A 14,666-nucleotide genomic window follows, 5' to 3' on the forward strand; every position below is an offset into this window, starting at 1 on the left:
CTTAATAATATATGTATTAGGATAATTGATGTATGCTTGTAATCCCAGAACTTGGGAGACAGAAGCAGGAGCATCAGGAGTTCAGAGTGAAACTTTGGGGTCAGTGAGTTCAAGATCAGCCAGGACCACAGACGAAGGAAGGCATAGACTAGGGTACCTTTCATTACTGTGATGAGACATTTCATCAAATCTCCTCAAAGGAGAATTTGAATTTTGCATTTTGGCTCATGGTTGTAGAGGTTCTAGTCCATGGTCACTTAGCTCCGTTGATCGTGAGCTGTGGCGATACCGAGCATTGTGGCAGGGAGCACAGTGGAGCAAAGGTGTCGACCCCTTCCCACGTAAGCAGCACAAGGTGTACTCTTCAAGACCACACGCAAGGGTTCTATTGTGTATATTATACTCTTCTTCTTTTCTGTACTGAGCATGTAATCCCTTTATAATAAGGAATAGTCGTGTTTCGGTTAAGAAACTTGTGGACCATATCACAAAACACGCAAGGATTAAATCTGCTGCTTACGAGAACGGCAGCAACAAGGCAGAAGTCATGTGCTCTCGGTTTAAGTTAGAGCAAGCTCTGCCTTATTTGGCAAGGTGCAGGACACACACCTGATAGCCTGGTCAAAGTCGGGAGCGCTGGTGAGGACGGATAGTAGTCAGTAGCCGCTCAGCGAGGGCGGGGTGGAGCGAATCCAGATGCGGACAAAAGTGATGCGGCTAGTGCCGAAGGGAGAGGGTGGGAGCTCGACTAGAGCATTAGAGAAGCGAGCACTGCAAAACGTGAGGAGAGTTGACCAACGTCAGTGTGACGGGTCCCCTGCATCTGCTGCCCGGGATTCATTCAAGTCAGGTGTCTCCCTCCCACCCACCGGGAGGCAGATGCACTGCCCTTCCTGATGGCTCCATTCAAAGCAATGACTGTCAGGTCCTCAGAAAAGAGGTCACTTCTCACAGGGGCCAGGAAGGGTTTATAATTCTAAGATGGTTTAAATAAATGCTCAGAAGAAAAGGATATTAAGGGCCCATGGCCAGGTATTGGCTGGAATACACGATACATTCTTTTGTCAGCCCTGAGCTTTTCTGGACCTGAACTCAAGGTGTCCTGGGTCATTCTGGGGACACTGCCTTAGGCAGCTAGAATAATGCCCTAGTTTGGTCTAGTGTCTTGGGGCAGGAATGTAGGTGGAGGTATTTGTGCAAAGAATCTCAACTCTAATAATCAAGGTCTCTCTCTCTCTCTCTCTCTCTCTCTCTCTCTCTCTCTCTCTTTCTATCTCTATCTCTATCTCTCTCACACTCACACACTCACACACATACAAATGGGGACAGACCCAGGACAGCTGAGTAGGCCCTCTTCCTGCTCAGCTAAGTAGCATCTACTTTAATTGATTCCATATGCCCTGGCAGAGCCAACTCAGGAGGAAGGAAGACCCTGAGAGCAGAGGCTGTACTGTCCTTGTCCGCACAGGCAGGGCCTCACACAGGCCACAGCAGAGGGACACAAGAATGAGCAGCAGCCTGCCCTGACTCTGTGATCTCAGCCCTGGCACATGTGGAGGAGCCTGCCTCTGACCTGGCTGCTCAAGAGAGCACCTGCTCCTGACCCAGCATCCTCCCATGCCACGGTCTCTCTGTCTGTATGAGGCGTCTGTGATGGGTGTTGTAGGATGATCTTTGTGTACACTGTGAAGGTGTGTCACTGATATTGGTTTTATAAAAGATTGAGCCGGGCGGTAGTAGCTCACACATTTAATCCCAGCACTGGGGAGGTAGAGGCAGGTGGATCTCCGTGAGTTCGAGGCCAGTCTGGTCTACAGAGTAAGTTCCAGGATAGTCAGATTTATTTCACAGAGAAACCAAGTCTTGAAAATGAAACAAAACAAAACAAAACTGTATGGCCAATAGCTAAACAGGATTTTCAGCCATAGAGATCACTGGAAAGAAGAGGGGTGGGCACCAGGAACGGCCAGCCAGATGCAAAGGAAGCATGACATGTGGAAGACGAGATAACAAACCATGAGCTGTAAATGAAGGCTTTTCTGTTCTGCGCAGTACCACAGCTGCTTTTAAAATAATCACTCAGAGGCTTCATATTAATTATAAGTCTTTTGGCCCATTGCTCAGGCTTATTACCAACTAACTCTTACAAATTAAATTAATCCATTTCTATAATCTATATTTTGCCACATGGCTTTGTGGTGTCACCTGTTTTCTAGTACATCTTGTTGCTCTGGTGACTTGCTGGCATCTGCCCCTGACTCCAATTCTCCTGTATCTCTGCTTGGATTTCCTGCCTGACTCTATCCTGCCTTGCAAAAGGCAAAAGCACCAAAGTAGCTTCTTTATTAATCCATGGTAATAAAACATATTCACAGTATACCGAGGGGTTATCCCACAACAATGAGCCACATGACAACATGTAAGTTAATAGAAACAGGTTAATTTAAGTTATAAGACCTAGTTAGGAACAAGCCTAAACTACTAGTTGAGCTTTCATAATTAATTATAAGTCTCCATGTTTTCTTTGTGAGCTGGCAGCCCCAAAAGAAAAGTCCATCTATTTTTTTATGTATTTTTTTAAAGATTTATTTATTTATTATGCATACAACGTTCTGCCTCCATGTATGCCCACATGCCAGAAGAGGGCACCAGATCTCATTACAGATGGTTGTGAGCAACCATGTGGTTGCTGGGAATTGAACTCAGGACCTCTGGAAGAGCAGTCAGTGCTCTTAACCTCTGAGCCATCTCTCCAGCCCAAAAAGTCTGTCTATAGATGGAGATGCTGTAGCAACACATAGCTTATTGTAATTGAAAATTAATCTTAGCACATGACTTTGGCACATTATTCCACATTTTGAATTCACCATGTAAATTCCATAATAACCAAGGCTTGTATGGTACTCATACTTAGAACTGTTTTCTACCATTGGAGGCATCTTCTCCCATCCACTCATCCAGCCTCCTACCCACCCACATCAGTTTCCTTTACGAATTTAGAATCTGGCAACACAGAAAGTGGCACTATCACTGCTTGACTTTCTCTGTGTCGCTAAGTTATTGGAGAAAAAGATTTAACTGCTGAGCTTTGTCTTGTAGGCACCGCTAGCAATAAATATGCGATCACAGAAAAACAGTACATGTAGAAGCATCAGAGGCAATCAAGAAAACATAAGCAAGGACTCCTTTGCTCCAACTTCTGAAACAAAAGCAGACAGAAGCCTCTTCTGAACATGGAAGGGCAACTAAGATGACGGGAAAAATCAAGCATCAAATGTTAGAAAGCAGCAAAGGGAAGGGACAGGGACAGAGAAGAACTGTCAAGGCACACAGAGCACATCCTGCCAAGCAAGGCTCAGGGCAGGACAGCCTTCTCCCCCCCCACACGCAGGCTGAAACAATACACAATGCCTCTCAGTTTTCCACACTGGCCTTGGTTTGAAAACAATCCTCAAGTGGAAGTGATTGAAGCTGGGGTGGATGGAGGGCTGGCACGGGTCTTCCGTGTGGGAGCCAGCTGCCTTGGCTTCCGGTAGTGTTTCTCAGCATCAGCATGGGCCTTGCAGGGTTTGGGGTCTAGGATGTGACCAAAGAGTCTGCATTTTTTGTTGTTGTTTTTGTTTGTTTGCTTGTTTGAAGACAGGGTTTCTCTGTATAGCCCTGGATGTCCTGGAATTCATTTTGTAAGTGAGACTGGCCTCAAACTCAGAGATCCGCCTGCCTCTACCTCCCGAGTGCTGGGATTAAAGGTGTGTGCTACCACCACCACTGGGCTAGAATCAGCATTTTTAAAACTCTATAAATGTTAATCGTTTTTATTATGATTATACAGTGATGTGGGGCACATCCCATGGTGTGTGTGTGTGTGTGGAGTCAGAGGACAACTTTCAGGAATTGGGTCCTTCCTTTGTGGATTCCTGGGTTTGAATACAGAATTGCATGGCAAGCGTTTTTACCCACTGAGACAACTCACTGGCCCAATTTCATTTTATTTTCCATTGCTACATAATTATAGCCTTGCTCTCTTCTGCCCTTCCATAGGCCAAAGTGGCTTTATTCGTTAACCAATGGTAACAAAACACATTCACAGCATACAGAGGGGAATCCCACATCAGGTGTGTATCTGGTGCCCTTGAAGGACAAAAGAGGGCATCAGATCCCCTAGAACTGGATGTACAGACATTTGTGAGTCACCATGTAGGGCCTGGCAAGTCAAACACAGGTCATCAGCAAGAGCAGCCAGTGCTCTTAACCGCTAGGCCATCTCTTCAGCTCCAGTCATTTTTTCCCCTTAAGACAGTGTCTCTTACTGAATTGGAACTTGTCAAGTAAGCTAGGCTGGCTGATCAGAAAGTCTCAAAGATCCTCCTGTCTCTGCTACTCCAGTTACAGGATTACAACTGTGTACAACCACACCCAGGGAACCATCTCCCAAGCTCTGTCAACTTTTTTTTTCTTTTCTATTTTTTTGGTTTTTTTTTGAGACAGGGTTTCTTTGTGTAGCCTTAGCTGTCCTGGAGCATGTTTTTCAGACCTGGCTGGCCCCAGAGATCCACCTGCCTATGACTCCTGAGTGCTGGGATTAAAGTGTGTGCCACCACTGTCTGGTTCCAGTTTTCAGCGGAGTTCTTTGGGTCTTTGTATTGCTTTGCAGGAGTTCTCTCACGTTTCGAAACCCTTCCACATCCTTCTCTCATCTCTTCTCTTCCCCACGTCCTCTACTTCCTTCTGCTCCATCCCTAGAAATAATCTCCTGGCTCATGGCCCTTTCTGTTTCCGGCTTCTCAGTTTCTTTATAAAATTAAGCACTCGGGAGGCAGAGGCAGGCGGATCTCTGTGAGTTCGAGACCAGCTTGGTCTACAAGAGCTAGTTCCAGGACAGGCTCCAAAGCTACAGAGAAACCCTGTCTCGAAAATCAAAAAAAAAATTAAGATAATATTATCCAATAAGTTAATACACATACTAACTTGTGACACATTTTAATATACTTAAAATTGTGTGGAGGAATGAGGGCATAGCTCAGTTGTGGTGTGCTTACCAGCGTGAGCAAGAACACAAGTTTGAGCCCCAGAACCTTCACACACACACACACACACACACACACACACACAGAGCTAACTACCCCCACCAAACAAACACCCCCAAACCCTCAATACTTAGCAAATAGGAAGCACTATGAAATTAAATAACATTTTAATTCTTTGTTATGGCTACTTGTTCTTCAAATGCTATGTTTCACACACATGGTAGAAGTATACTTCTCTCTTTCTCATATAATTTAGTAGGCTTCAACAAATGAATGGATGCTCTACAGAAGGCCCTGTCTGTTCAGTGAACTGAGTTGGTTTGCTGTTCTATGAAGTAAAGCTATCCATACGCCATTATCCAACTGGCATCATTACTACTGCCATCATCTCGCCGTATCACCGTGTCACTCTTCCTGATGAGAATTGCTTCCAGGCTCCTCTGTGGTCAGCTGCTCCCTCCTGCTCTGTTGAAGACATGGTAGTGCTATTGGGCAAGCCGAACACAAGGAGCCACACTGCAGTCACCGCGCAGGAAGAACAAGGCCGAACGCAGAGCCGCCCTGTCCAAACCCGTGGAGATCAAGATGGGCAAGATGCCACAGAGCTTCACCGGACAGGTTGGACAGCCCAAGTGAATCCTGGGAGAGTTCCAAAGCCCTGCCAGGCCTAGCCAGCTGGGACTCCCTTCCCGCGGGATCAGGTGGGTCTCGCTCAGGCAGGGAATGCTAACTAAGCATGGAGTTTTCAGGACTGGTTTCTGCTTTACCACATACTTGGGGTTTGCAAAGAAGTGTATTCCTCCCTTGCAAACCTTTCTTGAGAATATATGTAGCCTTTTCTGCCGTCCAATCCCTATCAGAAACCTATCCCAGAGAAGGACGGCCCAGGGAGATCAGCTGTACTTCCCTAAGTAGGGCCATGGAATCCTTATTCAGAAGTTACTCCATTAGAAATGAAATGTGGACACTGGGAACTCCTCCATCTTGAAGGAATAAATGTATTTCTTTCTGCGAGTTAGAATCATGACAAAATGCATACATCTTATTTCTCTGACCAAGAAACCCGGCACTCCTTTTAAATTTCAGCTGTAGCATCTTTTAATGGTCCATATCAGAAATTTTAGGTATCTCTTTCACCATCTGTACCCATCAGAATGTGTTTAGATATGCTATAGTAACAACCCTTGGTAAGCTAAAAACCCTTGGTTAAGCGAGGCTTAACCCAATAGGAGTTTATTTCTCACTGGGTTAAGTTAGAGCTGCGAATCACTTTGTAGATTACCGGATGATGGAGAGCCAACCATCTGCAATATGGCCTCTTGCCACAAGAGGGCGATGAGCATCCTGAAGAATTTCATCTTGTCAGTTTGATACTCATACCGAGAATGAAATCCAGCCCTTCTAGAAGAGCAGTGAGAACCCTTGACTTCTGAGCCATCTCTCAAGCCCCTTAGCACCTGTTTTTCAGACGACAAAACTGAGGCTCAGAAACCTGAGATCAAGTCAGTTGTCAGAGCCCGTCAGTGAATGGCAGAGAGCCAGGATGCCAGTCTAGTAAGTATTAACTCCAGAGTCCTTTCCATTACGTCAAAATGTTTCTAGATCATAATTAATCTTCCCACCGTGCCTTACTATTGATTCTATAAAGCCAAATACATCGCCTTTTTTACTTCCCTGTGTCAACAACGGTCCTGCTCTCCTTTTGTGTCGCCGTTTTGACTATCTCCTCTGTATTCAAGTTATTGCACTTCTCACCTCTAAATGTCTATTTCTGCTTCGGGGTTGGCATTGTGTGCCCGAGCTGTGGTATACAAAAGTGCCTAGCAAGGGCCGTCTGCAGGAGGTCCTGGATCCAAGCCTAAAGAGGGCTCATTAGTAGTGGATAGCATCCCAGTGCTAATCGGCGCCAAACAGTGAGCTCAGAGTCCAGGGAACGAAGCCAAAGTTGGCTGGTCAGTTTGCCAAGCTGGGAGTCCTTGCGTGTGGTTATCAGCCAGAGGAAAGATGCCAGTAGACGGGGAGAGACCAACTGATGGAGGAATGAAAGAAGCAGTGGTGGATGAAGCAGGGTCCTGAGGAAGCAAGAAAGAGCTCTTACATGCTTGCACACATTTCTTCGGGAGAAAGTTGGCTCTGATTGTGCGGGTCTTGTGGGCTGAGGGCTAGAGACTTAGCAGACAGTAGGTGCTTAAGGTATAATTGAAAGTTCTTTTGTTTCTTTCTTTCTTTTCTTTTTCTTTTTTCTTTTTTTCTTTTTTTTCTTTTTTTGGTTTTTCAAGACAGGGTTTCTCTGTAGCTTTGGTGCCTGTCCCGGAACTAGCTCTTGTAGACCAGGCTGGCCTCGAACTCACAGAGATCCGCCTACCTCTGCCTCCCGAGTGCTGGGATTAAAGGCGTGCGCCACCACCGCCTGGCCTAATTGAAAGTTCTTCAGACAATACATCTCCTGTTCTCCCAAAGCAACTATTTGGACCTTTTTTTTTTTTTTTTAAAACTTGGCATATAGCTTCACATTTTCTCAGTAATGCTCTTACACTGTTATTTGATGAATTATCCATCTGAAACCACTAACTTTCCTATTCAATAGATGATAACTCAGCCTGTTACATTACCATCTTCCCACTTCCTCTCCTTATTCCAGAAAAAAAAAAAACAAACGATGTGGGGCTGCAGCTCAGTGGGTACAGTGTTTGTCTAGCATATACAAAGCTCTGGGCCGTATCCTTAGTATTGGACCTGGTGGTACCCACTAGTAACTCCAGCATCTCCCAGGAGAATCAGAAGTTCAGGATCCTCCTCAGCTGCATCATGAGTTCCAGGACAAAACCAAAACCCAAATAAAATCCTGGCTGGATCTGTCATTACTGTATCAGTAAGGCTATACAACCGCCAATCATTGTTCTGTGATAGAGCAATCACAAGGAACCACAATCCCCTCAACTGCCACCTCAGTGCTGGACACTAGATGACTACAGGCAGCCTTCAGACCCTAGATTTGTCTGAAATTAATCAAATCAGCCAGATCAGCCAGTCCTGCATCTGCTTATCTCTCCTGACCTGAACCTTCCTATTGAAACCACAAAGCAGATTCTTGCTCACTGCCCCCGTCTAAGTCAGCCTAAAAAAATGGTATTTGCAAGGAATCTGACAGAAGACAGAAGTGAATCTCTCTTTTGCTCTCTCTCTCTCTCTCTCTCTCTCTCTCTCTCTCTCTCTCTCTGTGTGTGTGTGTGTGTACATGTGTCTTTGTAGGTTCATAATCTGACCCATCATGGAGAGGCAGATAGAGGAATGTCTTTGAGAAAAAAGCGTTATGGTAATATTTTGCTTGGGGTATAACAAATAAAGCTTGCCTGAAAATTTCCACACTGAGGAGAATGTGGAGGGAGCCACCACCAGTTAGCCACAAAGGCCAGGCAGTGATGGCAAACACCTTTACTCCCAGCACTGGGGAGTCAGAGGCAGAGGGATGTCTGTGAGTTCAAGGCCACCCTGGGCTCTACTAGAGTGATCCATTCTCAAAGAGAAACAGAGCAAGGAGGGCACAACTTTAATCACACATCTTTAATCTCAACACTAGGGAGGTGGAGACAGGAAGGGATTTTGCTGGGCACAGTCAGGAATAATAGGCTGGAGGAGAAAGGAGTTCAAGGCGTTCATTCTGAGGACTTGCAGAGATAGGATACCTCCATCTGGTCTGAGGATTTCATAGAGGTAAGAACTAGTGGCTGGCTGCTTTACTTCTCTGATCTTTCAGCTTTCACCCCTAAGATCTGACTCCAGGTTTTTATTGTTAAGATCGATTACAATTTGTGCTACAGAGCATTCTAGCCCATGTGTTGTCACCACAGCTAGAGTTGATGACTCCTGTGATCTAGACGGATGCCAGCCACCCAAGGTTATGCAGAGTGAAAGGACGCTGCGCAGAGTCTGCTTCCCTTCAAGGGTCCTCTAAATTGGAAAATATTACTTAGAGAATAAGGTCAGGTGACATAGTGGGTTTACTGAGACCAAGTTTGTTTGAACTATGACTGTGGCAATGGAGCAACATGGAGAATATTTAAGGAGTCCCCTCTGTGTGCTGTGATTACCATTAATGAATAAAGAAACTGCTTTGGACCTATAACAAGGTAGAACTTAGGTAGGTAGGGAAAACTAAACTGAATGCTGGGAGGAAGAAAGCAGAGTCAGAGAGAAAGCCATGGAGCTGCTGACAGAGTCAGACATGCCGAAACTTTGCTAGTAAGCCACTGCCACAGGGCAAGACACAGATTAATAGAGATGGGTTAAATTAGTATGTAAGAGTGAGCCAATAAGAATCTAGAGCTAATGGGCCAAGCAGTGATTTAATTAATATAGTTTCTGTGTGATTATTTCAGGTCTAAGCTAGCCGGGCGGCCAGGAATCAACAAGTGGCCTCTCCCTACAAGAATAGAGAAGCAGAAGAAACAGCTCATCCTCAGCTTCACCAGCTCTCCTCATTGGCTTTGGTTCCTTGCTTGAAGCCTATGAATGGCCAGTTTCCTTTCCCTGGGAAATGGGCAGTACAACCAACCCAACATGGAATGCAAACAAAAGTGAATATCCCTCTTAGATCCAACTACACAAATGTTCCTGACCATGGACACAAATGCTAGGTAGTTGATGGGAATGGAGAAGAAGGAATGCTGGGAGAAAAATATGAGGCAGAAAAAAGGTAAATGGGAAGGTAGCAGGTTGTGGTCTTGGATCTTGGAGAGAAAAGCCTTGTCTGGGTGATAATTCCCAGCAGGTCACAACCCATTACCTACAACCCCCGAAGCTGTCTCTTTAGGAGCTCGTGCAGTGGTCCTGCTTCATCCAGCCTCAGTTTCCTGCCCACGTTCAGAGCATGAGACTGGATCCTCATTTCTCCTCTGATTGCTACAGTAACAATCAAACTAGGGCTGGGTTTGGCTGCCTGTAACAATAACCCAAACCCAGCAGGGAACATATTACAAAATCCCCAGTGGGCTGAACACGCGGCAATTCCAGGACTCAGGAGGCTGAGATGGGAGGGCTTCTGCAATTTCAATTCCTGCCCAAGCTACATAGCAAGTATGAATTCATCCAGAGCTACACAGCAAGGGTCTGTATCAACACACACACACACACACACACACACTCACCTCTGATGAAGTTTAATTTATAAATTAGGCACAATGGGATTTGATATAATAATTAGAACAATATGCCGCAGTAAAATTGCTGCAACTCCATTTTTGCACATTGGGCCCATTATTAAGTGAGTACAGGTCACCTCACAGGACATTACAAAACAAGACAGTTGCTGTGACAATAACCCAATGTGATTTAAGTGACTACGGGTGGGGGCCAGGTGAGTGGCTTATGCTACATTAACATTCTGGACAAAAGAAAGATTCACTCCTCGAGCAAGAACAATCAAGGCAATGAGAGGTTTCATTTGGCCACACACAAAACAGTATGCAGTTTATTTCTGGAATTTTCCACTTACTATTTTATGATCATGGATGACCATAGAAAGTGAAAGCGAAGATAAGGGGAGATTATGATAGAAATGCTCCCTCCAGAGCTAGGGCAGCCGCTCAGGGAAGAGCCAGAGAGCTGATATGCAAGAGCCCCTACAAGACCCAGGAGGGCTGGAGAGCTAAGAGAAGAGCATGCACTTTGATTCAGAGAGCAGAATAATTTTAGAAATTTCCACTTTGGGCAGAAATGTCCTGGCTACCCTTCACTTCAAAGGGTTTTATCTTTATTTCCGGTAAGAAATATAAAGAGAAGTAGCCTGGGTTATCCGACCCGCTGAGGTGGTATCAGGTGGCCTTTAACTGCTGGCGCATAGCAACCGAATGACTCCTAATGACAGACGGCTATCCCCACTGATGAGAGCGTCAGTCACTCCTCCTCATCAGAGAAGCTTCTTCCTGCAGCAGGCGGCAAAGAGCAGAGATACCCACAGCGGGACGGTGTGCAGAGAATGAGCGTTTTCAGAGCACTTAGTCCTAAACAGGACGTCTTTATCAAACCCCTCCCTCAAGGCCTCGGGGATCCGGACAGAAGAGTGGCAGACGGCTCCCCATGACGAGCATCACCCAGACACAACACGACTGACCCACGGATGAACTCACAGAGACTATGGCAGCACACACGAGGCCTGCGCCGGTTCAAACCAGATAAAGTCCCAGCACTGAGAAGGGGAAGTGGACACAAAGTCCTACCCCAACCAAGAGGCTATTTGTAGCTGATAGCTGCCGGGCAAGGGAAAGTCAGCTTACTTCAATTCCACAGCAGGCTCCGTGGCCAGGAGCAAGTTGTCAACATAAAATGGACTCCATTTTTTTTAAATGTATGTGTACTTTTTTGTTTCATTTTGCTTTTTTAAAATTTCTTTTCTTTTTTTTTTTAGCTTGTTTATTTTGACTTTTTATTTTCAATTTTGTTTGTTTTTCCTGGCTTTTTACTTTGTTTGTTTTTCCTGGCTTTTTACTTCGTTTGTTTTTCAAGACAGGATTTCTCTGCATAGCCCTCTGTAGACCAGACAAGCTTTGAGTTCACAGAGATTTGCCTGCCTCTGCTTCCCAAGTGCTGGGATTAGAGGCAAGTGCTGCCAAGCCTGGCTTTTTGTTGTTATTGTTGTTTATAGAGAGGGAAAGAACAGGAAGTTGGGCAGGTAGGGAGGTGGGGAGGATCTGGGAGGTGTAGGGGGAGGGGAAAGAATATGATCAAAATATATTGTATGAAAAAAATTAATAGTGAAAGATAAGAAAATATATCCAAGAAGAAGAATCAAGTTATGGAGTTTAAGGTGGGTAGTGAAAGGGTCTCAGGTAGGGCACAGAGAAGATAGTTAGTTAATGGTGGCCATGCTTCCTGAAAACTCAGCGACCGTCTAGTGTTCTCCGTGGTAATTTCTGCCAGTGTAAACAGCTCTGTGTTGAGCATCTCTTGGCTGTAATGTGTCTTAGAGCAAAATGGATGGGACGGGAGGGCGTCACTATATGTGACATAAACCAGATACAGAAAGACAAATTCTACTTGTCCTAATTAATATTCATAACATGCATATATCCATGTTTAATGTGTACAATTATCACATGTTAATAAAAATAAATACATTTAATAAGAAAAGGATGGCCTGAGCAGGCAGTGGTGGTGCACGCCTTTAATCCCAGCACTCGGGGAGGCAGAGGCAGGCGGATCTCTGTGAGTTTAAGGCCAGCCTAGTCTACAGAGCTAGTTCCAGAACGGACAGCAAGGGCTGTTACAGAGAAACTCTGTCTCAAGAAAAAAAAAAGAAGAAGAAGAAGAGGAGAAGGAGGAGGAGGAGGAAGAGAATAGGATGGCTTGAATGAACATGTCAGAGAACATATTTAAATATCCAAACCAACTTCATTTAAATATTTATTTTTAAAATCTGTTTATTTATTTACTTTTGTTTCACATGCATTGGTGTTTTGCTTGCATGTATGTCTGTGTGAGTAGGTTGGATCCCTTGGAACTGGAGTTACAGACAGTTGTGAGCTGCCATGTGGGTGCTGGGAATTGAACCTGGGTGTTCCTGGAAGAGAAGCCTGTGCTCTTAACTGTTGAGCCATCTCTTCAGCCCCAACTTCATTTATTTTGACAGAAATGAAAAATCATGTTGGTATGGTCAGGCAAAAAGTAGAAGAACAAAACTGAGGGTAGGGGTGAAAGAGAAAGACGGGGAGGAGGTAGAGAGTGTTAGCCACTGTCCCTTTCTTCTGAGGGCTGGACAAGCATCCAAAGTGCCTAAAATGGGAACAGTGGACCCGTTCACTCATAGAGACGACGGCTGGTGGCTGCTGAAGAACGGCAAAGCTTCAAGATTGCATGCTAGGGTCCCCTGGGGGCAACACTGCAAAGTTCCGCTTTTAAGGGGGTGAGAGAAAAGGAGAGGGAATGATTAGATATTTAAGTGAAATAATTCTTATTTAGGGACTAGATACAAATATTTTTTAAAAAATCAGGTAAAATGGTTGGTTAATGCACATATAATTTTAAAATTCTTTAGATTTCTGTAGTAATTAAAGGTATTTTAAAGTGTGTGTGTGTGTGTGTGTGTGTGTGTGTGATCATGCACACGGCAGACTGAAGGAGAAAATAGAGAAAAAGATTAAAGAAAGCAAACAGTCTAGGAGGAATTTACCATAATGCTAAAAGGAATTATTTCTATGGGGAAATTTAAAGGATAATTTCCTATTTCTTTCCTTAAACTTTTATGTATTTACCAAAGTTAATACAGTGAACGTTACATTAAAAATGAAGCAAATACAAATATTCTCAATATAAAACATGAGTTTGAGTTTTAGATTTTTAAGCTGGAGCAATACCACATATTATTCTAAAACTAGCTCTTTTTTTTAGTATTTATTTATTATGTATACAATATTCTCTCCACATGTATGCCTGAAGTCCAGAAGAGGGCAACAGACCTTATTACAGATGGTTGTGAGCTACCATGTGGTTGCTGGGAATTGAACTCAGGACCTTTGGAAGAGCAGTCAATGCTCTTAACCACTGAGCCACCTCTCCAGCCCAAAACTAGCTTCTTCTTCTTCTTTTTTTTTTTTTTTTTGGTATCATCTGGGGATATTTATATGCCAGTGTTGAGACAAGTCAAACTCACCTAAATGAATACTGATTTGTACTTAGAGAAGAAAGCTTATCGTTTCAAATACTTGGTGCTCATGAGTTCATTCAGATGCACAATTTTCGGGGAAAAAGATGTATTTCCACTGAAGAGAAGTGTGACGAAGTCAGCCATTCCTCTCTAGTGGGAATTGTGTCACTTTTCTCATTGCTATGACAAAACACCACACCAAAGCAACTTAAGGGCAAAAGGGCTTGTTTTGGGTCACAGTTTAAGGGCCTGAGGGTTGGAAGCCACGGTGGCAAAAGCATGACAGGTCATAGTGTGTTTGCAGTCAGGAAACAGAGAGAGAGAGAGAGAGAGAGAGAGAGAGAGAGAGAGGGAGAGGAGAGGAGAGGAGAGGAGAGGAGAGGAGAGGAGAGGAGAGGAGAGGAGAGGAGAGGAGAGGAGAGGAGAGGAGAGGAGAGGAGAGGAGAGGAGAGGAGAGGAGAGGAGAGGAGAGGAGAGGAGAGAGATACTGGAGCCCATGAATTCATACTTTCACCCCCTTTCCTTTCCATTCAGCCTGAGACACCCATCTCTGGGATGCTGGCACCCACATTCAGGTTGGGCCTTCCCTCTTTAGTTAAACCTCTGTAGAGATGTCATCTCTGAGGTCTGTCTCTTAGGTGACTCCAGATACAGTCCCTGGAGATTAACCATTACAGGGGTGGTCCTATCTTAGAACGAGCTACGCTGCCCAGTCAGAGCTGAAGGGAAATGCCTAGAAGGCTGAATGCTGATACCCACCTCTGCCCATGACCTTGGTGAACCTCAGGTGTGTTGTTCAGGCTGACCTTCATGAAAATAGGGTGGGGTGAAGGAGTTCTTTAGCAGAGAAGACCATATAGACCTAAAGGGGGGGTTGCAGCTTATGGGGGGGTTATGATGATGTATTTTCACCAGAAAATGATGTTGGAGCTGCTTTCAAAAAATTTTAAAATTTAATGTAATTGTCAAAGAATAAAAAAGTCACTTGAAAAACTAAT

Source organism: Alexandromys fortis, unplaced genomic scaffold (genome assembly GCF_014885135.2).
Source record: "Alexandromys fortis isolate MF-2015 unplaced genomic scaffold, M_Fortis_MF-2015_v1.1 scaffold_79, whole genome shotgun sequence".
NCBI lineage: Eukaryota > Metazoa > Chordata > Mammalia > Rodentia > Cricetidae > Alexandromys > Alexandromys fortis.